The sequence below is a fragment of the Pholis gunnellus genome, assembly GCF_910591455.1.
Source record: "Pholis gunnellus genome assembly, chromosome: 11".
Classification (NCBI taxonomy): domain Eukaryota; kingdom Metazoa; phylum Chordata; class Actinopteri; order Perciformes; family Pholidae; genus Pholis; species Pholis gunnellus.
In genome coordinates this window covers 3,985,115-4,011,818 of record NC_136538.1, presented here as the reverse complement: position 1 = coordinate 4,011,818, position 26,704 = coordinate 3,985,115, and the positions used below count along the sequence as shown (strand labels likewise).

General features: G+C 41.3%; 1 long non-coding RNA gene across 3 annotated transcripts; it reads right to left on the bottom strand.

Annotated features, from left to right (window-relative positions):
- Window positions 1–12,000: 12,000 nt before the first annotated feature.
- Window positions 12,001–18,838, bottom strand: LOC306703473. Of its 3 annotated transcripts, none has more exons than XR_013767291.1 (5): window positions 18,743–18,838; window positions 15,642–15,837; window positions 14,241–14,707; window positions 13,621–13,752; window positions 12,001–12,627 (listed from the first exon to the last, which is right to left on the bottom strand). It is a non-coding gene; the product is annotated as an uncharacterized lncRNA (long non-coding RNA). The 3 variants fall into 3 exon arrangements; XR_013767292.1 differs by having other exon boundaries at window positions 15,642–16,185; window positions 18,743–18,826; XR_013767293.1 differs by having other exon boundaries at window positions 14,241–14,454; window positions 15,642–16,185; window positions 18,743–18,826.
- Window positions 18,839–26,704: the final 7,866 nt, after the last annotated feature.

Genomic DNA, 26,704 nt, shown 5'->3' with positions numbered 1-26,704 from the left:
CTTCATGTCTCTGTTGTTTTAAGCAGCATCGTCTCTAGCACTCCCACACATTGAAGTATATATCCAAATCATTAGCCAGCAACACAGAATGTATGGCGAGAGCTATCATAACATCCTTGCTGTAACCCTGTTGTAAATTATTTGTCATTGTCACAGTACCACATCTTATGTCATTAAACTGCCAAACACATACAAAGCTTGAGACCCAAGGTAAAGGCAGAGAAGGAGGCTCCCTCAAAAGCTAAAATAATTTGCTCCACCGCCAAGGCCTTTGGGCCACTTGTTGTGGTTGCTAACCGTTTGTTTTTCATTGTTGTTCCTATCAGTCTGAGACCGAAATGTGTGTAACATTGGCCATCGGCCCCCACCTTTGCTCATTCTGTATAAAGAAAGCTTGTTCACTTTTTTCTTGGTTCTTCCTCACTGAGACTGTACGCATTCTGTTGTGATGATTGAACCTTCTCTGCGCAGAGAATAAATACTTAAAAGACAACTTGGTTTTTGGTATTATGTATTTCAGCATTGAAAGACTCACGCAAAGCGGGTATAGACATTTTTTCCATTACAATTTGCGTCATGAACAGGATCCCTTGTAAGATCGTCAGAAGCCAACAGGGATCGGTGAACTGGCCCTTCTGCTTCAACTTACCTCCAGACAAAATTTAAGAGAGAGAGAGGCCCGATCCCTGTCCTGATCGTCTTCACTGGGATCCAATCTTGATGGACCTGTTGAGTCCAAATAACTCAAAATTTTTTGTTTTTTAATTAATTGTATGAGTGAAATTGATCCAGGAAGACCATATCGTGAGACTGAAAAGCAAATATGTCTGTTATTGTTCATATTTTTATTTTGTCATATTTTTATTTTCGGGTTTATTGTGGATGTTGGTTTGACTTGTATCTTAACGTTTTTCTGAGCAGTGACGATTGGGTTATGGGAAAACAAGGGTGAGTGTTTAACATTTGAAGTTGAACACTGAAGTCCTTTGACCTAAGAGATGTTAGAGTCCGTAAGGATAAATGTTATCGAGAGAAAAAGGAGGACTGGAAAACAAGGATGAGTGTTTAGTGTTGCATGTTGCAAACCTTAGAGGTACGCTAAGCATTGTAGTCCTTTGAACTATGCTGGAAAACAGGGGTGAGCGTTTGGCGTCTGCCTTAAGGGTTGAAGATATTGGGGTTAGACCAGTGGTTCTTAACCTTATTGGAGGTACTGAACCCTGCACGCTTCATCAGTGCATTCACCGAACCCTTCGTAATTGGAAAAATAAAATATGATTTCTTTAGGAAGTGTTCCTTTAGTTTTGCCGGTGCTGGACTAGAATTGCTCAACTTGGCATTGCAAATCATGCATTGAGGACGCTGACTCCCATCACGTTCCTTTATACACGTGAATCCATATTGTACGTATTCGTCCAACCACTTTCTTTTTTTGCTCGACATAGTTAGTATGAAGGGATTGAAAGATTAAAAGAAAATCACAAATGATGTACAATCACAACAGCCACAAGTCGACTACTGAGCGCACCAAGTTCCTGATCAGGCAATGTGGCGTGATCAGCTGCAGCCAATGATGGCCAAGCGGAGCGTGACGTCACAAATAATACGAGTGGACTGAATTTATCTCATTATTAACTTTCCCCATCTGCCCATCCACTACAAACAGACAGACAGAGAGAGAAAGAGAGGGTTGGGGGGGGCTATGAAGACCATCATCATTTACCCCCGAACCCCTACATTGAACAGGTTACATACAACAACAAGCGGAGAAAGCAGAATCGCGGGCTGACCGCCGCGGAGAAATGCGCGTCCAATGTGAACAGCCAGGCGGGCGCGCCAGGCCGCAGCGCTTGAGAATGGCGCTGCGCGGCGCTTCAGCTTCCGGTGTAAACACGGCGAAGAAAAATTGTGTGTTGCCAATTGCCAATTTGACGGCCGACAAAAACGGCCCGACATTGCTAGTGCGAACCGGGCTATACTGTATGTGTCTTGACCCCTGCCGAACCCCGGAGAGTGACTCACCGAACCCCTGGGGTTCGATCGAACCCAGGTTAAGAACCACTGATCTAGAAAGTCATTCACAAGGAAGAATATAATGCTAACTATAAAGTTGCACTACCTATGGCTGTTTTTTCTCAAACCCAACTATCACCAGGAATGTTTAAGAACCCGGGAACTTACCTACATATTGACGACAAAAGCCAGTTTCTAAATTCACTGTGCCCTTAAAGTTATTGTATTCTATTGATATCTATTGATGTTGAAACAAATAAAGCAGTTGCTTTGCTTTATCAGTCTTTATCATTTTTTCAGTACTGCATAATCCTCAATAATTGGTGGTGTTTGGTATAAAAAGGGCTATGAAAGAGATTGTTGGTACTGATGAAAAGGTTATACAGTACAGAGTACAGCAGTACTCCCCTCTACCTTTCACCATTCTTGACTCCCCCTGTCTCTAAATGTTGGAGATAAAAACACAAGAAGCAGGATAAATGCTGTGTTATATTCAGTAATCGTCTACGACGAAAGTACTGCAATCACTCATAACCAAAAATAACTCTGCTAACAAATACTAATAAATGGCAAACAATGAATGTGTTCCCAGCTTGGCTATGCAAATTTAAAATTGAGCCCCCTCATCCGAGTGACGCTTTGTTTACTCAAAGCCAAGACGGATGAGTTAACATCCCTGCTGCTCCTCTGCCACTATTGGCAAAACAACAGCCTCTTGATTGCGAGCGCTGTTCAATTGCATTGGACACATGGTGGAAATGAGATTCCCATGATGATGGATGGGCTCAGTCTCCCTGCTATTTAAACAGACTGACTGAAGACCCGTGGGGGTGAGTTCCCAGCTCAACACATTCACGGTTTCTTCATCCGCCGTAGCCTCACAATCCTAACTCATGGTAATGGACTTGAAGTGGGAATTGTCCCTCTGCTGGATGAATGCCGTTTTCCCACGCTGGTTCCTGTTGCAAAATAACTTCAGAAAGGTGAAGATGGATAGATTACTTTTATTGATCATCTCACCTTTTAAATACAACAACCTGCTTGTCTGGATCCCTGTGTATATGACTCATATCACTACAACTGAGGCTGTTCTTTATCAGTACAGGACCGGTGGTTCTTTGTCCACGTTTGCATCTAAGAATGTGTCGTGACTTTAGGGGTTAAAGTTTCATTTATTGAATATTTTGGCCAGCAACTGCAAAATATTGATAAAATCTTCCCAAAATGGACATTACGATTGTATCCACAACCTAGTTTGGAGATCCCCTCCACTCAAAATGTATTTTTAAGTAGAGGTATAATGAAACACCTCTGTAGTGATAAACTTTCCACATATACAAGTCAGTATAGTCAAGGTCAGACATTATTGGGGTCAAAAACATGAGAAAACCTGTTAAGACTCCGACGGCCCGCCCACGGATCTTTGTGTTATCGTGTTAATAATAAGTTCCAGCTATAGTAATCTGCAGGCATCTGTTTGCAAAACAATATTCAGGCGGAAATAAAAACCTTCTACTTCAGTGTGTTCAAACTTCTATTAGTCAATGCCAGTAGCAATTACAGGGATTCTATTGGGGAAAAAACTTCAGAGTGTCACCTTTCAAAAGAGACCAAAACCATGCATGTAGTCCAAGTGGTTCAAGAAGCCGATCTTTTTTGTAAGAATTTAGCAAATCATCATTTGGAGACTGTTGGAGCTGGACCTTTTCAGGGGAGAGACAGGCCGCTGGACTTCTGCTGCTGCTAACTTTCTGCAGCGAAGTCCCACCAAAAACGAACTGGATCCGGCTTACAATCAAAAAGTATTTAATTAACATGAGAAGCTAGAACAGTTGCAAACAGAATTACTCTATCGATATCAATATGTCTCGCGGGGCAAAGTCCTCACTTGCCCCACCTAATCGGCCAGCTCAGCTGGTGAACTACAGAGTGGTAACGGCGCAAACTGAACCACAAACTCTCTGGAACTCTCCTATATTTAAAAGTCTCTGTCCGAAAGTTTAAATGTCCAGTATTAGCCTCTGTGATTGGCCAAATTCAATAACCCCCTCCTGGCTTTGGGCTGTTATCAGCTCAGTGTTTGGTTGAAGTCGTCCGGACTCCTCCTGCTCTCTTGGTCATCTGTCCAGCTCCTCTGTGTCCATGGTGATCTCTCTGGTCCTCTACATATTCCCTTATATGGTCGTGAAGAGCCTGTCCTCTGCATTCCTCACTGACCCTATCTCCCCTGCTCTCTCTGCCTCATGGCTCAGAACCCCCTAACCTATGTGACTGTACTTTGGTTCAATACTTCCAATGATTATGTTTAAGACTCCTACAAGTAAACTTATTGTGAACATATAATATCTTCTATAAGTAAACATCCTGTAAACCTATAACACATCCCATAAGTAACTATATTGTGACTCTTAACATAATTTACATTCTTATCATTGTGACACTTTTATTCACCACTAGGGGTGTTATTAATTCTACTAAATGCTTTTAATACTTAAATTCTTCACAAGACTGAACAAAGTCTTCAATGGAAGCCATTTCATCAGTTCACCTGCAACCTTTGAGGCACTTTTCCAACAAATCACAACTAATACAAAGTTTTCCACACCACCACAAACCTAAAGGATGACATGCTGCTTTAAATAAGAAACCCATTTCCTCTGACTAACTGCCTAACCAGGTCTAGCTGAGTAACTCATCCCTAGACTTCATGCAGGTTAGTGGCAGGATAAATTAAGCACAAAACCCAGCAACCCAGTTAACCTTCAGCAAGCTGAAAATCACCTAGACAGTCATGGAAGTGGCCCCGAGCCATTGCTCTAACCACTTACTGCACACACAAAAAAGGGTCAATGAGAGATGGCCAGTGCCCCTCATTGCTTATGCCTATCAGGAAAAGGGTTCCAAATGACACACAAGCCTGTACTACTAACAGCAGGTCAGAAAACACAATTTAACCAAAAAATCTGTGTGGACAAACTCCCTTTAACAAAGTTACAGTTTCCCAGTACTAACCGTTCTAGATCCCAGATGAGCCCCCATTTGTTACCACCAAGGCTGGCAACAAAAATGGAGGCCACACACAGATACCTAACACAAAACGGTTTATTTAAGCTCCACAACTTCAGCATAATGAAACAAGGATGAGGCTGGTGCAGTAGGCCCTGCTGAGAGAGAGAGAGCGAGAGACTCCCAGAAGTGCTGTCTTTTATGCCTTCCTGGAGGCTCCAATCAGATGGGCTGGTATGAGCAGGTGACTGTCCCAGCTCCCCCCACCAGGAAACCATCACAGAGTCGTCACACAGGCCGTCACACAGGCCTCAAATGAAATTAAAGCTGCAAGCAGCGATGTACGGGCCCTCGCATCCTCCCGCACGTCGGGGGTACTGGCAGGAAGCCGGCAGAAGCGGCCATAAATATCTGCGACCATCAGACAGCGAGCCCACAAGGTAGACGTATTTGTAATGCTTGGACTGTGTGACACTGGAAATTATGTAGTGCAAATATTTCACCAGTTCCTGTATCCACTATGTGGTGCTAGAGAACACGCGCAAACATGCATTATGTTGCTCTATATCAAGTATAGACCACATCGTGTAAATCCAATTCAGTGTGTCACATAACGCTGTCTTCCTGTTGCCAGTAGGTGGCACTATGACTTTAAGTGGAAATTGGCTCATAGACATCCTCAGGCCATGACTATTATCAAGTATGGCAAGTTTGGAACAGATTTGAGCAAGTCCAGTGGAGTTACATCAGCTTGTTTAACGGTGAATCACTTAAAATGGCCGCCATGCCACGGCTTTGCCATTCCAGCAAACGTAAAAAAAAATTTAACTTTTAATTGCAACAGTCTTTAGATTGTACTGACCAAATATGAAGTGGATCTGACAAAGTCCCTAGGAGGAGTTCGTTAAAGTATAGCGACTAGAAAGCATGGGAAAATTCACACAAAAATCAAAATGGCCGACTTTCCGTTAATTTTAGAGCATGGTCGCAAGACATTTATTTTTAAGTATTCATATGATACACGTGCCTACCAAATTGCATACATGTAGGTCAAACATAGCGCTGGGGCTGCATTTTTGAATATTTGTAGGGGGCGCTATCGAGGCAATTTGAAAGGGTCAAGCCAAAAAGCCATATGAAATATTTATTTCCATCACCTATGACACCTGTGCAAAGTTCCAAGGCTTGTTGAGCATCCTAAGCCACGGAAAAATAAGCTTCATTTTACATGGCGAATGACGCGTTGCCACGGCAACAGCGTTTAACGACAACTCACAATATTCATGATGAAGCATCATCATTGTCTTACAAATTACCTTACCATATTTGAGAGTGATCTGGGCAACTTCCTAGTCGAAGTACATCAAAGTATAAAACTTGTCATTTCCTTGTGCCAGTAGGTGGCGCTATGACTTTGTGAAAATATTGGCATGGAAATGTGTTCAGGCCTGGACCAGCATCATGCAAAACAAGTTTGGGGCAGATTGAATAAAGTACCTTGTAGTTACAACAACTTCCTCTTTCATGGCGAACGGCACGAAATGTGCCTGACATGGGCGCCACATAAAACGAAGGTCGTTCAATGTCAGTACACCATTTCTGTAACTTTTCATCATGAATGTCTTTAGATCATCTTGACCAAATTTAAAGTTGATTGTATAAATTCTGTGGGAGGAGTTTGTTAAAGTACAATGCCTGAAAACAATGAAAAATGCCTCAAAATGCAAAGAAATGGGAGTATTACTGCATCGCCCCCTAAAGGTTGTATGGAATAAAAACTTGAGGGTATGTTACAGGACACAATGTGAACATATGCTACAGATTTCGTGGTGATAAGCCACATGGGTTTGAAGTTATATATATTGCTGTAGAAGGCCAATTCCTCATGAAATTCATTGGTCCATATATTCTTAATGCAATAAGATATCAACAAACTTTTCATAACTGTTGATGATAGATATCCAATAATGATTCACAGCAAGTTTGGTACCAATCAGACACGGGGTCTAGGAGAAGTGATTTTTTTTTTTTTTTTACAAAATTCAAAATGGCGGAAGATTTTGGTAGGCGGAGCTTAGGGTCCCAAGAGGATTTTTTGTAGAACTCATTCAGTTGCTCATGTCTGTAAAATCTTAAGTAATTTGGACATACGGGCTGTCGGGGCTTGCCTTTCCAACTTCTAGGGGGCGCTAGCGAGTCATTTTGTCATGCTCGAGCATTGGACCCATAAAATATAAAAATTTCCCGCAGTCCTGATATGCTCGCCAAATATGGGGAGGTTGGGGACATGTCAGATACCCTTAAACGCATTTTCATCATAGGGAAGAATAATAAGAATTAAAGCTGCAAGCAGCGATGAATGGGCCCTCGCATCCTCCCGCATGTCGGGGATGCCGGCGGGACTCCGGCCTGCGCGTCCGAGAGCTTCCGCGAAGAAGTTTTGTGCGGATTGGATAATGTGCCTTGGAGTTATAACAACTTCCTTTTTCATAACCAATGAGGCAAAATGGCCGCCACACCACGTCAAGGTTCTTCCATGAAAACTCACGATTTTGATAACTTTTCATCACAAAGGTCTTAACAGCATCCTGACCAAATTTGAAGTTGTTCGCATAAATTCTGTAGGAGGAGTTCGTTAAAGTATGAAGGCTGAAAATGCAAAAAGTGACAAAAAAGCACAAAATTACAGGTTTACTGTAGCGCCCCCTAGTGGTTGAATGGAAAGAAAATCTCAGAGTACGTTACAGGATGTGTTGTGCACATGTCCTGCAAATTTGGTGATTTTAGGACAAACGGTTGAAAAGTTATGTGTATTGAGATATAAGCCCCGCCCTAAGAAGTTTATTGGTCCATATCTTGTAAACGCTAAGAGATATCAAAACGTTTTTAAAATGTGTTTTTAACTAAATTCAAAATGGCGGAAAATCTAAGTAGGCGGAGCTTAGGGGTCTGAGAGGCTTTTTTTGTAGATCTAGAGGATTTGGACATGTGTGTCAAATTTCAAGTAAATCGGACAAACTGGCCGAGGGGCGTCACCGGTCCGACCTGTAGGGGGCGCTAGAGAGCCATTGTTTTACACATAAATATTGCACCTGCATCACACGTCTATTTTCACCAGATCCGACTAAAGTCAAACATTTGGTGAGTTTTCGTGCATGGCAAGTACCCCAAAATGCTCCCAAAGCTTAAAAATAAACATCAGAAATATAATAACCCTTACAATTTCAATAGGGCCTTCGCTGCTCGGGCTCTAAATAATATAAAGCAACCAACTACAGTCTTACTTGTACATTGATGCATGAGTCATAATAATAATTTGTGTACTTTAAGGACACAGTGTGGTGAGTACTGTTAGTACTTTTACTGCAGTAAAGTATCTGATACTTCCTGTTGTTCTTTAGTCCAGAGCTCCACCTGCTGGAGGAAAACTGAGACTCTAAACTTCATCAGGTTTTCATGACAAACTGAAAGAACTTCAATGAGGAAAACGTCCATCAGAACCATCAGAACCACCATAAGAACCACTATCAGAACCACCATCAGAACCATCAGAACCACCATAAGAACCACTATCAGAACCACCATCAGAACCACTATCAGAACCATCAGAACCAACAACAAATCCCCCACCAGAACCACCATAAGAACCAGGCTTCATCAGAACCATCAGAATCACCATCAGAACTACCATCAGAACCATTACAACCACTAGAACTATCAGAACCAGGCTCCATCAGAACCACCAACAAATCCAACATCAGAACCATCAGAACCATCAGGACCATCAGAACGATCAAAACCACCATCAGAACCAGGCTCCACCAGAACTAGACTGAGGTCCATTGTTCTTTTACTGTGTTCCAGTATACTAGTATTAGTTATTGTACTTTTACTGTGTTTTTAGTATCATTCATTGTACTTTTACTGTGGTCCAGTATCATTCAGTGTACTCTTTGTTTGTGTCTTGACAATAATTGTGTTATTCTATTTTAATTTAACAACAGGAAGAAACAAAGAGGTGGATTTCATTTATTTCACTTTTATTTGTTTTGTAAAATAAATCAGAAACAGACTGTGTGTGTGTGTGTGTGTGTGTGTGTGTATTAAGGGATTCATTATTAGTTCATGTGTGTGTTTTCTAGTGTGTCAGTAAAACAACATGCATTCAAAAGGGGGGGGGGGGGCAGCATCGCGATTCACTGTAGGAGGGGGCGGGGCCTGTGGGACACACTCGTCCAGGTGGGTGATGTCATTGCACACCGACCAATCAGCTGAGAGGATGGACGCGTACGGCCTGATTAAAGTCATTAGTGTTTGTGTGTGTTTGATGGGTGGAGTTATGATGCTGAGGCGACAATGATGAGGAAGAGGAGGAAGAGGAGGGTATCTATTGGTTGATGAGGTTAAGTTACACACGATGGGGAGGACCAGAGGTCAGAGGTCAAAGGGTTGAGCGTCGGCTAAAATGTAAAGGTTCCTCTTCTCTCGTTGCTCATTGGACGGGAGGAAACAGGAAGTGACAGCAGGTCGGCGAGGACGAGATTCTGAGAGGGAAAGAAAACAAGAAGAATGAAAGTAGATAGAAGTGTGAACACAAAAACAAACCCACTGGTACTCGGTGACGTTAACCCAGTCTGGGTCCTTTATGTCATAAAGGGTCTCGAAGGTCTTCAGCCTCATCAGATTCTCTTTCTACCAAAAAAGACAAGATGGCGACGGCCAAAACGCCGCACTGGAGGCTTCATAACACCAGTAAACCGATGCGTGACGTCACAACGACTACGTCCACTTCTTATATTCAGTCTGTGGCTCCTACAGTGTAACACACACTGTTTGAAATGATCTTCATGGAGGACTACATGTTCCCTCAGTCCCCAGCAGGAGGACCGTGTCTGTCTTTGACCCTTTAAACTACTGACTGTAGTAGACTCCAGCGTAAGTACATTAATCACTCCGTCTCCGATCTACACCTGCAGTTTGCGCTCCATGACCTGTTTCAGTGCAGCGACCTCTCCTGGTCTGTGTGTCTATTGATCTGCACTTAAGACTAATACACTTAAGACTAATACCCTTAAGACTAATACCCTTAAGACTAATACACTTAAGACTAATACCCTTAAGACTAATACACTTAAGACTAATACACTTAAGACTAATACCCTTAAGACTAATACCCTTAAGAATACACTTAAGACTAATACCCTTAAGACTAATACCCTTAAGACTAATACCCTTAAGACTAATACCCTTAAGACTAATACACTTAAGACTAATACCCTTAAGACTAATACACTTAAGACTAATACACTTAAGACTAATACCCTTAAGACTAATACCCTTAAGAATACACTTAAGACTAATACCCTTAAGACTAATACACTTAAGACTAATACCCTCGGCCTTCTAAGAGCCACAGAGAACCCTGAAGTATAGTTACTTTGTTTTTGGTCTTTTTGTTAATTGTTTTTATATGGTGCATCTAACACCTAATTTTATGACCAGGGCATTACATTCAGTGAATCACATAGAAGTCGATCCTCAGGTCAATCTATTATCTCCTTTACTCCTTCAGTCTTATGCTGTCATTACCGTCTACACAGTAAAATGGCTTGTCTCAGGATAAACCATCAGCATCAAGTTAAAGTTAAAGTGTTAAAGTTAAAGTGTTAAAGTTAAAGTGTTAAATTTAAAGTGTTAAAGTTAAAGTGTTAAAGTTAAAGTGTTAAATTTAAAGTGTTAAAGTTAAAGTGTTAAATTTAAAGTGTTAAAGTTAAAGTGTTTAAGTTAAAGTGTTAAAGTGTTAAATTTAAAGTGTTAAATTTAAAGTGTTAAATTTAAAGTGTTAAAGTTAAAGTGTTAAATTTAAAGTGTTAAAGTTAAAGTGTTAAATTTAAAGTGTTAAATTTAAAGTGTTAAAGTTAAAGTGTTAAAGTTAAAGTGTTAAAGTTAAGTTAAAGTTAAAGTGTTAAATTTAAAGTGTTAAAGTTAAAGTGTTAAATTTAAAGTGTTAAATTTAAAGTGTTAAAGTTAAAGTGTTAAAGTTAAAGTGTTAAAGTGTTAAATTTAAAGTGTTAAAGTGTTAAAGTGTTAAAGTGTTAAAGTTAAAGTGTTAAAGTTAAGTTAAAGTTAAGTTAAAGTTAAAGTGTTAAAGTTAAAGTGTTAAAGTTAAAGTGTTAAAGTTAAGTTAAAGTTAAAGTGTTAAAGTTAAAGTGTTAAAGTTAAGTTAAAGTTAAAGTGTTAAAGTTAAGTTAAAGTTAAAGTGTTAAAGTTAAAGTTAAGTTAAAGTGTTTAAGTGATCATGTTTGAAGATTCATGTGTTTTCAAGTGGACTCATTTTCTCTCTCGGTGTTGACAGACGAATAAATTCTTCAGGAACAAGAACTAAGGAGTCGTGTATTTCCTGGAGGGAGTGATCGTAGCGTTACTCCTGTGTTCATGTGTCTATGGTGTCGTTTTAATGATAAGGTTAATATTGTTCCTCTGATGTGAATAATATTTGAATGGCTCGTGCTCGTCAGTGTGCGGATGAATACGTGTTTTAGATCCGCAGTTTTTTTAATGCATTGTCCGTTAATGACGCAGCATCCCGTCATGTTTTCATGTAACGTTATCTGCACTCTGCAGCGAGTGTATTTATAGGAAACAAATAATAACCGTGAGGTGGTTCAACTGCAGGACAGCAGTGCAGGGCCAGGTATAAAATGCACGGCCCGCCACTGTATACACATATATATATATATATATTATACTATATAATATACTATATAATATTCACAGCTGTGGTTTTGTTTCGACTGTTTGTCTAACTGACATATAGTGATTCATTGTATCAAAATATGAACTAAATCAACTTTCTTTATTTAATATAACATTTATATATATATAAATATTTACTTCATATCTTTGCTATTTACTATATTGACTTTATATTTCTCTGGAGATATTAAATGAATGACACAAAACACTGGTGGTCTTGGTGACAGTAGAGATTTATTTATTGTTCCGTGTAATAACCCACTTCAGTAAAGTTACAACAGATCATTGTCAGTAGATTCTCATGGTGTAAAACTTGTACGTAACATTAGTTAAAAGAGTTTTATTAAGAGCCATTTTGTTGTTTTTGTTTCGTACAACCTCCCACCACATGGGGGCGTAGTGCCGGTGTGAGTGGGGCCACAGGTACATGATCAGTCGGGTCGTTGCAGACAGGTGTTGCTGAACAGAAGGGAGCAAACAGCTTTCGACCGTGCGACATTGAATGAATACAAATGTTATGATTTTGGTTATGTAAAGGAAAATGGATTACAGCAGAGAAAGGCATGAACTTTATATAGAAAATAAATCGTTTATATTGGAAAGTGGAATTCGTTCTTTGGCACGCGTCTAAACAAACATTTTCAGCAACCGTGGTGACCTTCTTTTGGGAAGCAACGGCGTCACTACAGTCCAGTTAATCATTTCATTTTCAAATCGTTAGTAAACATTGAAGGCATTGATGCTCCATCAGTCAGCAGGTGGAGGTGTGAGGGACTGGAGCTGATGCTTCAGGAAGTGGTCTGCAGGGTCTCTATTTAAAGAGGCCGCCGAGGGCGCCCATCACATTGGACCCTGAGACAAAGGTGAGAGAAAGACCAGAGAATATGAACATATACCACAAAAAGCCCTCATGTTTTTAAACAGAAACATAATCATATTAATATCCAGACTGAAACATCTCAACAACTACGATGTGCTGGATGATGAAGATGAAACGTGGTTCATTCAACATTCTGGATGCTACGCTTGTGAGCACGTTAGCATGTAGCTCGTAGCGCGCTGAAAATATTGAGCTGAACGGTCAGCGTGTAAACCCACTAGCTCGCTGGCTTAGCTTTGTCGCTAACGGGACAATAAGTTCACACAGTTGTAGTTTTAATTGTTAGGGTTGCAAAGGGAACATGTTCAAGGGGAGTTAAGACCGGGAATAATAAGAAATATATATATTCAAAGTAATAATTTAACTTTTTAAAAGTACATTTATTTTAGGGGGATAATACGCATAGAAAATACAGGCCCAGGAGGAGAGACCTTTTTATTTTATTTATGCTATTTCTGCATTAAATTCACTTTGATATTATTAGAGGCATAGATTGCATATATTAAATACATTAAATCACAAAGTATCCTCAAACAACGGTTCATATGATTTCCTACGAAAAGTTACTCTTAATTTCTCGTGTGTTTTTCTACAAAAGTCCAGGAACAAGAATTACGTGAATACAGTCTTTTCAAAATAAACTTCCGTCGTCAGAGGAAATCATTTAGTTATGTTTAGACGACAAAACTACTTAGTTAGGTTTAGACATCATGAAATAACAGTTTGTGGGACATCTAAGAATAATTTATACATTATTTTTTGGCTTTTTGCTACGATAGCTGGATGAGACCAGCCTGAGCATCAAAGCTAAGCTAAAGTTAGCGTTCTGCAGCCAGTAGCCAGTCAGAAGCAGAGGGCAGGTCTTCCCGCACAGCATTCTGGGAACTGACTGGTCGGCTCGCGGTTTCACCAACATTGAACTCAAATTCAATCACCAATCAATTCCACCGGACCGAAGGACTCACCTACTACCTCCTTCTTGTCACTGATCGCTCCAGCAGCCATCGAGATGGCGTCGGAGACGCCGAAGCCTCCTTTCTCCTCCACCTTCCCGTCTTTACCCATGACCTTGTTCATGGCGCCCTCCACCATGTCCTCTGTGGAAACAAACAGCTGTTAAGTTCTCCAGCAGCAGGTGAGCTCACCAGGTAAAGGTGGGACCGGGTTTCTGTCTTAGACTCAACCGGCCTGGAGCAGATGTTAGAGGATCACCACACATCTGAAGGTGAATAAGTGAAGTACGTTCACCTGAGGCTCTCGTCACCTGAGTGATGCTGTGTTTAATTTAATAATGGAAGAATATAAAACATCCTGTGCATGACCAGAGGGAGGCGGACGTAGAACCAGCTGAATCCAGATGAGGACGATCTACAAACCTTCACGGCTCAAAACAAGAATCCATACATGCTACACGTTGTGTTTTAGCTTGTCCCCCTTCTTAAAACAACTGTGTGAATGTTCAATAAAAGATACGAACACGTTATACTGAACGATTGCTTTCTGTTTGAAACGCGTCCAGTCGAGAGGAAACAAAGTCAAACTTCTTCTTAAAAACTCAAACGTGATCTTTTCTAACGATACTCACCCACTTTGCCTCCGGTCATCTTTGTGAACATATTCTCCATGTCTGCTGGTGATCTGCTGGTCTGTTGGTCTGTTGGTCTGTTGGTCTGTTGGTCTGGTGTCTGTGCTTCCTCGAGTGTGTGTTGAGTGTTTTATAAGGATGGAGGAGGGCGGGGCTTATGGAGGCAGGTCTTCCTGCTGTCCCTGCAGATGAGCATCTCTGGTCTCGCCCTGTTCTAGAATCAGGTGTGACTTCACATGTTTACATGTTTACATGTGAACACAGCTGTGTGTGTGTGTGTGTGTGTGTGTGTGTGTGTGTGTGTGTGTGTGTGAAAGAAGAATTTAAGAAGACTGCATGACTCACCACAACTATGACTTGTACTCATGATCACACAAAGGCCCTCAAGCAAAGTGAGATGAAACAGATCTATTCATGGGTCTGTTTCATCTCCTCGTGCAAAGATCAGAGCTGCAGTCAGAACATGTCTGTGACGGACGGGTGAAAAGCAGTTAGTTTAGTTTACTTTACTTTAGTTTAGTTTAGTTTAGTTTCAGTGAGATAATCATTTAAGCTTCTCTGGAGATGTAAACTCTGACTGATGAGTGTTTTGGGCGTCTCATTCCTCACTGAGTGGAAACACCCGTCTGTTCCCTCACAGAACAACAACAAAGATCCAAATAGTTCAGCTGCTCACAAACAAACAAACAGGGTTCCTCGTTAAAGTTGCATCATCCTCACTGAAGTAAAAGTATTTAAGTAGCAACATGTAGCTGAAGTTTTAGAAGTAAAAGTATTCATTAGGCAGCAGAATGATGTGTTGATGTGATTTCATATTATTGATTTATTATTCAAAACAACTTAACCTTCCTGACCTGAGAGCCCCCGTTGGGGGGCTTTAGCGTGATGTAGGTCATATTTGTGTGTAAAACAATGGCTCTCTAGCGCCCCCAAACGTCGGACCGGTGACGCCCCTCGGCCAGTATATCCGATTTACTTGAAATTTGACACACATGTCCAAATCCTCTAGATCTACAAAAAAAGCCTCTCAGACCCCTAAGCTCCGCCTACTTAGATTTTCCACCATTTTGAATTTCGTGAAAAACACATTTTAAAAACGTTTTGATATCTCTTAGCGTTTACAAGATATGGACCAATAAACTTCTTAGGGCGGGGCTTATATGTCAATACCAGTGGCAGGCGTACATTGTATACCTGGGCCTTCTGTGTCCTACTGCAGGTGAATTACCTCCTAATAACCTCATTATGACGCATCAATCCAGCAAACCTGCAGCGGATCCACACATTCCACCACACAAGAGCACGAGCCATTCAAACACTATTCATACAAACACCACGATAGACAAATGAACAGTAGTAACGTTACTATGTAAAAAAGAAAAAACGCAGTTTGTGACTTACCGAAACTTAGAGTTTAATCCCAGTACATGGTTTCAGTTCCAGTAAAAAGTCCTTCTGGATTCATGGAGCAGTGATGACCGTCGAGCCTCGGTTGCATCTCTCCGGTCTGCTGCAGCAGGTTCACAGCGGGACCGTGATCCCGCCTCCACCGGCCGGCGCTGACCGCACGCCGGGCCGCGGTTGTGGAGATGTTTCCCTGTGAAAGTGTTCGTTGAGTTGTAGATCCACTCGAGTCTCTCCAAAAGTATTCAAATGCTACGGTGTCCTCAGGTTAGCGTAGCATAGCTTCAAACCAGCCATAACATGTGCAACGCTTCTCCGACGCTGTCAGCAAGAAACACCGTTCATACAAATCCTCTTCCTGCTGAGTCAGGGCTGCAGCTGTGGCGTTCAGTGACCATTTCTTATGATGTTCAGCTTTTCATGAAATGTCTTGAGGAAGACGTTGTCAGTAACTCCATCACTAAATACAACATCGTCCCCATTCACTTAACCTGCACATGGATTCACTGGTGAGTCTGCAGGCCTGGGGCCTCTCTTCTACCTAGAGACACAGAGGTGAACTCTGATTGGATCAAAGCTCTACTTAAAACAAGCTGCACTGAAGCAGAGCAACTGAGGAGCACAGTAGCTGTGCAATGAGAACATAAGATAATGGGAAAATATTATAATACATGTAGTGTATTTAAGAAAAATTATAAAATTATAAAATAGCTCTAACTTTGTGATTCTGTTTAGGCCAGCACCTGATCAATACACATAACTTCTCAACCGTTTGTCCTAAAATCACCAAATTTGCGCATGTGAACAACACATCCTGTAACGTACTCTGAGATTTTCTTTCCATTCAACCGCTAGGGGGCGCTACAGTAAACCCGCAATTTGGTGCTTTTTTGTCACTTTTTGCATTTTCAGCCTTCGTACTTTAACGAACTCCTCCTACAGAATTAATGCGATCAACTTGAAATTTGGTCAGGATGCTGTTAAGACCTTTGTGATGAAAAGTTATCAAAATCGTGAGTTTTCATGGAAGAACCTTGACGTGGTGTGGCGGCCATTTTGCCTCATTGGTTATGAAAAAGGAAGTTGTTATAACTCCAAGGCACATTATCCAATCCGCACAAAACTTCTTCGCGGACGCTCTCGGACGCGCAGGCCGGAGTCCCGTCGGCATCCGGGACATGCAGGAGAATGCGAGGGCCCGTTCATCGCTGCTCGCAGCTTTAATTAAAATTGTGTTTGTAGTCTCTACCTACATACATGTAGGCCTGCTGTATTTGATGAAGGTTACATTTTTCGAGGTGCTACGTGAGGCCCTTTAATAATCATAGTTTCTAAATGTTGCATAACAGCACGTACTGAAGGTAGAGAGACAATCCTATTTAAGAGAGACAGCAGCAACATGATAGGCTAATGTTAGAAAAGTTATATTCGACACCAAGTGTGGAATCAATAATCAGGAGATTTATTCCTGCAAGAAGCAGCAGGATACAGCACATACAGTTCTGCGTCTCATAGCTGCTCAGAGCTCCGTCTCTAAGTCCCTGTGTTTTATACACTGTGACAAACAACTTTCACACATGGTATAGTGAAGGTTTGGACCAGTTTGAACCATCTTCTTGGTTGATTCATATGTAATAGTGTGGTTGTGTGGGTCCCTGCCCAAGTGCGCACCTCATTGAAGTGAATGTGATATCTGTCTTCAAAAACATTCTGTGATTAGCAAGTTCATATGAAATCGAAGGCTATATTCAAACGGGTGCACAGTCTGTTTCTAAGCATCATGGAAAAGTACAAGCATTTTGCACACATCATTCTGTATTTTTCCAACAGCTGACAATGTCATTGTGAAATTGTGTTATTGGATAGAAGAGACCAGCTGATCTAGACAGTTGATGTCATGATCAACAGCCCCAAAGAACAAGTGTGCATGCGTGAGGCAGATGTATGAGAACTAAACCACAGGCTTAGTCATGCAAGAGTAGAGTCTTCTTGACTGAACTTGCACTAGAGCTTCATTAGAGGCATCTATTCCGTCTTTTCTCTATGATTTTAGGATGGGCTCATGGGAGAGTTTTTCCCCCGTCTCAGCTGGCTTTTACCCCAAATATTGTATATCTATTAGAACCGTTGTCACAGGGTTCAAATTAACGTTTTCGTTTAGTTTTGATCATGATATATACGTTTAATCCGTAAGGCATAGAACATGTGCATATAAGTGCTTGTTATTCGACAGCAAGAAGAAGAGGATGAGTGTGCAGCAGTCAACTAATGCATGCACCACAAGTTATAGAATGCAAGCTTGTGATAAAAACAAGTTATACTTTACTGATAAGAATATAACATTTCCATTACAATTGGCATAAGGAGGTGTGACCCAGTGACCTACTTTCAGGACAATAGGAAACGGGATATGTCGGTTAAGTCCTCCCACATACTGTATATTAGCTGCAGCGCATGAACCTGTCCTGTCAGAAGTCTCAGCTGCAGCTTTCACTTCGTTCTCCGCGAATTCATTAATTATTCATTAATTCAGTCTCAGCTACAGCTTTGAACTCAGTTATTTTAACTGATGTGCTTTTCGTCCTCCTTCATGTCGACAACATGAGTTCAGCCAACAAGGTGAAATAGTCTTGCTACACAAAATAAATTCAATTGTTTTCTGTTTAGAAAGACAAAGAACCTTCAAGAAAACATTTTTGAAATAGTTTTTTCAACTCTGCCATGAGAACAATAATAATGTCTGACTGTTTATTTTCCATTCTTGATGAGTTTTCACTGTTAATTCACCGTCTCTAGTACATGCTGATGCCTCCATGACCAAGTTAAGCAGATGAGACTGAGGACAACTATGGAGAAGAACAGATGTTCACTTTGTAGCTTTATGTAGCTTGCCAGAGTTCTCCATGGATAAATAAATAAATATATATGCATATATATTTTTATAAAATGATTTATTTATAACTATAAATCCATTTCATGTCCCTCACTCCCTAACTGTCCATGCTGGATCAAGTTAAATAAGTTGTTAGAATGACTGCCTCCAGCTAGTCAAACCTGTCTGCTGCAGCTACTAGAGAAGCTTCACATGTACCGCTTACCTTTCCCGATAGGCTGCTGTCTGAGTGTGAGGTCAGGTTGATCTGGGATCAGCTCTTTCACTGTAGTGTCTCCTCAAACTTCTCCTCTCATATGGGTCATCGGAGCTCGCGCTCGCCTGTAGAGACTAGTTCTGACGAGCATGCGCAATTGGGGGCAAAACAGATTGTGCCCATTGGTTAATTCTATTTGAGGACGCTGATTGGCTAAATTGTATCTCACACTTTCTATCTTTAATCAGCCATTGGCTAAACTGCTTCATAGACCCGCCTCCTGTTGGCACGTCCTCCAGAGCCCCAGAGCTGCTGAGACATGCAGACAGGCGGAGAGGACGTGCAGGAGAAGCAGATATTTTGAGCAGATATACTTTACACATATTACTGGGTGCATTCCATATTTCATTTTATTAATATTATTATTATTCTTTGTGGCTCGAGGGGGGCGTCGCCCTAGCGCCCTCTATTGACCAGCCGCCACCGCTTCATACCTTTATGGTTCATCAGACACCAATCCAAAATGTTCAGTATTTTATTGCCATATTAATCACAGTGCCTTCTGAATTTGTTTAGTTGCGCTCAACCACAAAAACGTAGAATCACATAGCACACATAACAAAACACACGGTCTAAAAAAAGAGTAGTCCTTGGTGAGCTTTCAGTGGCTTGGGATGCTCAGAAACTCATAGAATTATTTCCATGTGTCATAGGTCATGGGAAGACATATTTTATATGGGTTTTTGGCTTGGCCGTTTTAAATTGCCTCCATAGCGCCCCCTACAATAGTTCAAAAGACCAGCCCCGGCGCTACGTTTCAGCTACATGTATGAAACTTTGCAGGAACATGTACCTTATGGAGACTTAAAAATAAGTCTCTTGGGACCATGCTCTAAACCATACCGGACGTCGGCCATTTAGATTTCTGTGTCATTTTTCCATAGGGTTTGGCCTATTTCTAGTCGCTATACTTTAACTCCTCCTCCTAGGGAATTGATCAGATCCACTTCAAATTTGGTCAGTAGCAAGAATATTTCACCTTGTTGGCTGAACTCATGTTGTCGACACGAAGGAGGACGAAAAGCACACCAGTTAAAATAACTGAGTTCAAAGCTGTAGCTGAGAATGAATTAATGAATAATTAATGAATTAGCGGAGAACGAAGTGAAAGCTGCAGCTGAGACTTCTGACAGGACAGGTTCATGCGCTGCAGCTAATATACAGTATGTGGGAGGACTTAACCGAGATATCCCGTTTCCTATTGTCCTGAAAGTAGTTCACTGGGTCACACCTCCTTATGCCAATTGTAATGGAAATGTTATATTCTTATCAGTAAAGTATAACTTGTTTTTATCACAAGCTTGTATTCTATAACTTGTGGTGCATGCATTAGTTGACTGCTGCACACTCATCCTCTTCTTCTTGCTGTCGAATAACAAGCACTTATATGCACATGTTCTATGCCTTACGGATTAAACGTATATATCATGATCAAAACTAAACGAAAACGTTAATTTGAACCCTGTGACAACGGTTCTAATAGATATACAATATTTGGGGTAAAAGCCAGCTGAGACGGGGGAAAAACTCTCCCATGAGCCCATCCCAAAATCATAGAGAAAAGACGGAATAGATGCCTCTAATGAAGCTCTAGTGCAAGTTCAGTCAAGAAGACTCTACTCTTGCATGACTAAGCCTGTGGTTTAGTTCTCATACATCTGCCTCACGCATGCACACTTGTTCTTTGGGGCTGTTGATCATGACATCAACTGTCTAGATCAGCTGGTCTCTTCTATCCAATAACACAATTTCACAATGACATTGTCAGCTGTTGGAAAAATACAGAATGATGTGTGCAAAATGCTTGTACTTTTCCATGATCCTTAGAAACAGATTGTGCACCCGTTTGAATATAGCCTTCGATTTCATATGAACTCATCACAGAATGTTTTTGAAGACAGATATCACATTCACTTCAATGAGGTGCGCACCTGGGCAGGCACCCACACAGGGGCGGACTGGCCGTAGGGGATACCATATATTCTATGCTTCACAGAACACGTTAAATTTACTATAATACTTAGAGTCTATAATCACTGACTGAGATTTATACTTCTCCTCGCGATCTGTATTCACATTCATGGTTTCCATCTTCTTTACTCATCTAATCTCTTCCGTCAGTCTAACTTAGTTTTACGTGTTATTAAATGTCAATCCCTCGAGCCCAGTGGGTCCACAACCTTTTTTGCGCCACGGACCGGCTTCATGTAAGACCATATTTTCACGGACTGGCATTCAAGGTGTGGCGGATAAACACGTTGAAATAAAATGATACGATCGGCATTAAAACATGCGTCAAGACGCGGATGAAATTGCGAGAGAATCCGGTCATTTTTCAAAATAAAACTTTCAATAAAAAAAATCAATAAAACGGAAATAATATAATATGTATTCTTTCTGTGCGGCCCGGTACCAAATGACCCACGGCCCGGTACCGGTCCGCGGCCCGGTCGTTGGGATCCACTGCTCTAGCCTGCTCAACACTTGAGTCACTCACTCGCAGATAAAGCCGTTTTTGAGGGCGAGTTGGCAGCATGGCACCGGCACCAAAACATAAAGGTGGAGCTGGAAAGCTCAGGGAGAAAAAGAAGAGATGTCTGGAGGAAGGTGCATCAAAATATTTAAAAATCTCTGATTTATTTGGGAAACCACCGACTGGTGACAGTGATATGATGGTAAGTTGTGGCGTTGACTTGGCCAATGTTAGCTTGCTTTTCACAGATGAGGTAACGTTCCCTACAAGCTAGCCTAGCTCAAATACAGCAGGCCTACATGTATGTAGGTAGAGACTACAAACACAACTTTAATTAAAGCTGCAAGCAGCGATGTACGGGCCCTCGCATCCTCCCGCACGTTGGGGGTACTGGCAGGAAGCCGGCAGAAGCGGCCATAAATATCTGCGACCATCAGACAGCGAGCCCACAAGGTAGACGTATTTGTAATGCTTGGACTGTGTGACACTGGAAATTATGTAGTGCAAATATTTCACCAGTTCCTGTATCCACTATGTGGCGCTAGAGAACACGCGCAAACATGCATTATGTTGCTCTATATCAAGTATAGACCACATCGTGTAAATCCAATTCAGTGTGTCACATAACGCTGTCTTCCTGTTGCCAGTAGGTGGCACTATGACTTTAAGTGGAAATTGGCTCATAGACATCCTCAGGCCATGACTATTATCAAGTATGGCAAGTTTGGAACAGATTTGAGCAAGTCCAGTGGAGTTACATCAGCTTGTTTAACGGTGAATCACTTAAAATGGCCGCCATGCCACGGCTTTGCCATTCCAGCAAACGTAAAAAAAAATTTAACTTTTAATTGCAACAGTCTTTAGATTGTACTGACCAAATATGAAGTGGATCTGACAAAGTCCCTAGGAGGAGTTCGTTAAAGTATAGCGACTAGAAAGCATGGGAAAATTCACACAAAAATCAAAATGGCCGACTTTCCGTTAATTTTAGAGCATGGTCGCAAGACATTTATTTTTAAGTATTCATATGATACACGTGCCTACCAAATTGCATACATGTAGGTCAAACATAGCGCTGGGGCTGCATTTTTGAATATTTGTAGGGGGCGCTATCGAGGCAATTTGAAAGGGTCAAGCCAAAAAGCCATATGAAATATTTATTTCCATCACCTATGACACCTGTGCAAAGTTCCAAGGCTTGTTGAGCATCCTAAGCCACGGAAAAATAAGCTTCATTTTACATGGCGAATGACGCGTTGCCACGGCAACAGCGTTTAACAACAACTCACAATATTCATGATGAAGCATCATCATTGTCTTACAAATTACCTTACCATATTTGAGAGTGATCTGGGCAACTTCCTAGTCGAAGTACATCAAAGTATAAAACTTGTCATTTCCTTGTGCCAGTAGGTGGCGCTATGACTTTGTGAAAATATTGGCATGGAAATGTGTTCAGGCCTGGACCAGCATCATGCAAAACAAGTTTGGGGCAGATTGAATAAAGTACCTTGTAGTTACAACAACTTCCTCTTTCATGGCGAACGGCACGAAATGTGCCTGACATGGGCGCCTCATAAAACGAAGGTCGTTCAATGTCAGTACACCATTTCTGTAACTTTTCATCATGAATGTCTTTAGATCATCTTGACCAAATTTGAAGTTGATTGTATAAATTCTGTGGGAGGAGTTTGTTAAAGTACAATGCCTGAAAACAATGAAAAATGCCTCAAAATGCAAAGAAATGGGAGTATTACTGCATCGCCCCCTAAAGGTTGTATGGAATAAAAACTTGAGGGTATGTTACAGGACACAATGTGAACATATGCTACAGATTTCGTGGTGATAAGCCACATGGGTTTGAAGTTATATATATTGCTGTAGAAGGCCAATTCCTCATGAAATTCATTGGTCCATATATTCTTAATGCAATAAGATATCAACAAACTTTTCATAACTGTTGATGATAGATATCCAATAATGATTCACAGCAAGTTTGGTACCAATCAGACACGGGGTCTAGGAGAAGTGATTTTTTTTTTTTTTTACAAAATTCAAAATGGCGGAAGATTTTGGTAGGCGGAGCTTAGGGTCCCAAGAGGATTTTTTGTAGAACTCATTCAGTTGCTCATGTCTGTAAAATCTTAAGTAATTTGGACATACGGGCTGTCGGGGCTTGCCTTTCCAACTTCTAGGGGGCGCTAGCGAGTCATTTTGTCATGCTCGAGCATTGGACCCATAAAATATCAAAATTTCCCGCAGTCCTGATATGCTCGCCAAATATGGGGAGGTTGGGGACATGTCAGATACCCTTAAACGCATTTTCATCATAGGGAAGAATAATAAGAATTAAAGCTGCAAGCAGCGATGTACGGGCCCTCGCATCCTCCCGCACGTCGGGGGTACTGGCGGGAAGCCGGCAGAAGCGGCCATAAACATCTGCGACCATCAGACAGCGAGCCCACAAGGTAGACGTATTTGTAATGCTTGGACTGTGTGACACTGGAAATTATGTAGTGCAAATATTTCACCAGTTCCTGTATCCACTATGTGACGCTAGAGAACACGCGCAAACATGCATTATGTTGCTCTATATCAAGTATAGACCACATCGTGTAAATCCAATTCAGTGTGTCACATAACGCTGTCTTCCTGTTGCCAGTAGGTGGCACTATGACTTTAAGTGGAAATTGGCTCATAGACATCCTCAGGCCATGACTATTATCAAGTATGGCAAGTTGGGACAGATTTGAGAAAAGTCCAGTGGAGTTACATCAGCTTGTTGTTTAACGGTGAATCACTTAAAATGGCCACCATGCCACGGCTTCGCCATTCCATCAAACGTAAAGCTTTGAGTAACTTGTAATTGCAAAGGTCTTTAGATTGTACTGACCAAATTTGAAGTGGATCTGACAAAGTCCCTAGGAGGAGTTTGTTAAAGTATGGCGACTAGAAATCATGGGGAAATTCACACAAAAATCAAAATGGCCGACTTCTTGTTAAATTTAGAGCATGGTCCCAAGACACTTTTTTTTAAGTCTTCTTGTGACACACGTGCCTACGAAATTTGATACATGTAGGTCAAATGTAGCGCTGGGGCTGGGTTTTTGAATATTTGTAGGGGGCGCTATCGAGGCAATTTGAAAGGGTCAAGCCAAAAAGCCATATGAAATATTTATTTCCATCACCTATGACACCTGTGCAAAGTTCCAAGGCTTGTTGAGCATCCTAAGTCACAGAAAAATAAGCTTCATTTTTCATGGCGAATGACGCGTTGCCACGGCAACAGCGTTTAACGACAACTCACAATATTCACAATGAAGCATCATCATTGTCTTACGGCTTACCTTACCACATTTTAGACTGATCTGGGAAACTTCCTAGTCGGAATACGTCAAAGTATAAAACTTGTCATTTCCTTTTGCCAGTAGGTGGCGCTATGACTTTGTGAAAATGTTGGCATGGAGATGTGCTCAGGCCTGGACCAGCATCATGCATAACACATTTGGGGCAGATTGAATAAAGTACCTTGTAGTTACAACAACTTCCTCTTTCATGGCGAACGGCACGAAATGTGCCTGACATGGGCGCCACATAAAACGAAGGTCGTTCAAAGCCAGTACACCATTTCAGTAACTTTTCATCATTAATGTCTTTAGATCATCTTGACCAAATTTGAAGTTGATTGTATAAATTCTGTGGGAGGAGTTCGTTAAAGTACAATGCCTGAAAACAATGAAAAATGCCTCAAAATGCAAAGAAATGGGAGTATTACTGCATCGCCCACTAGAGGTTGTATGTTACAGGACACAATGTGAACATATGCTAAAGATTTCGTGATGATAAGCCACATGGTTTTGAAGTTATAAATATTGCTGTAGAAGGCCAATTCCTCATGAAATTCATTGGTCCATATATTCTTAATGCAATAAGATATTAACAAACTTTTCATAACTGTTGATGATATATATCCAATAATGATTCACAGCAAGTTTGGTACCAATCAGACCCAGGGTCTAGGAGAAGTGATTTATTTTTATTTTTTACAAAATTCAAAATGGCGGAAGATTTTGGTAGGCGGAGCTTAGGGTCCCAAGAGGATTTTTTATAGAACTCATTCAGTTGCTCGTGTCTGTAAAATCTTAAGTAATTTGGACATACAGGCTGTCGGGGCTTGCCTTTCCAACTTCTAGGGGGCGCTAGCGAGTCATTTTGTCATGCTCGAGCATTGGACCCATAAAATATTTGGACATACAGGCTGTCGGGGCTTGCCTTTCCAACTTCTAGGGGGCGCTAGCGAGTCATTTTGTCATGCTCAAGCATTGGACCCATAAAATATCAAAATTTTCCGGAGTCCTGATATGCTCGCCAAATATGGGGAGGTTGGGGACATGTCAGATACCCTTAAACGGTTTTTCATTGGAGGGAATAAGAATAATAATAATTCCAACAGATACAATAGGGACCTCGCGGACCCGACGTTGTCGGTGCTCGGGCCCTTACAAGTATTACAGCAGTGACCCAGCTCTGCCGCTAGCCACCGCTGTTCTGCTCATTTTCTGTAACCGGTGTAACGTTAGCGTTAAACATGGTGGAATTAGCAAACTAACTAGCCTGTTATTATTCCGGCTTATTCTTTTGTCACATGACGTAGATTAGCCCCAAACGGTCGACTCTATCTCAGGATTGGCCCTGAAAGATTAGGGTTCAGATAAAACAGTATGGTGATTTGAGTCATTTTCAAACCATGACATCCAGATTTTGATAATTTGGAAAGTAAAGTGATGTTTTTCATCACAGTACACTTATATAATTTAGCTTATAGCCCTATAAACATGTTTAAGTATCCAATTACTCTTTAAGTGAAAGTTCTGAATACTTCTTCAACTACTGCTGAAACCACAGTGGCTACGGAGCAGCACTTTGTCAGATACTTAACGGTGTGTGTGGGCTAGCTGCGGATGACCTTGCACAGCATTGGTTTAGGTCCTAACCAGCATTCAGCTCTTCAGCAGGAGACTCCCCAATCAATGCACTTAATCTCCCACAAATAAATCAGCACACAGGGGATATGTGACTGGACCGCCTTTGAGAGCGTGTGCAAGTATGTGTGGTCCCACTGAGGTTTTAGTGGCATGTGTGTAAGATAAATATATGGGATTTCTCGGGCAATAAACCCCAAATTAAGATGCATTATTTTCCCAACAGGGCAAAACTGACAGTCAATACAATCATGAAATATATATATATATATATATTGTAGCCACGTCATCAAAAGCTGCAGAGTAGAGAGAGAAATTGAGATGGCACAGAGTGATACAGACAGCGATACGCATGACTCAGCAGTTCCCTTCCTCATTAGAAATCCTGTGCGTGTGCGGAGCTGTTGAAATGTTTAGGATGCTCATTCCAAGCTGGGGCTCCTTGGCCAAGTTCAT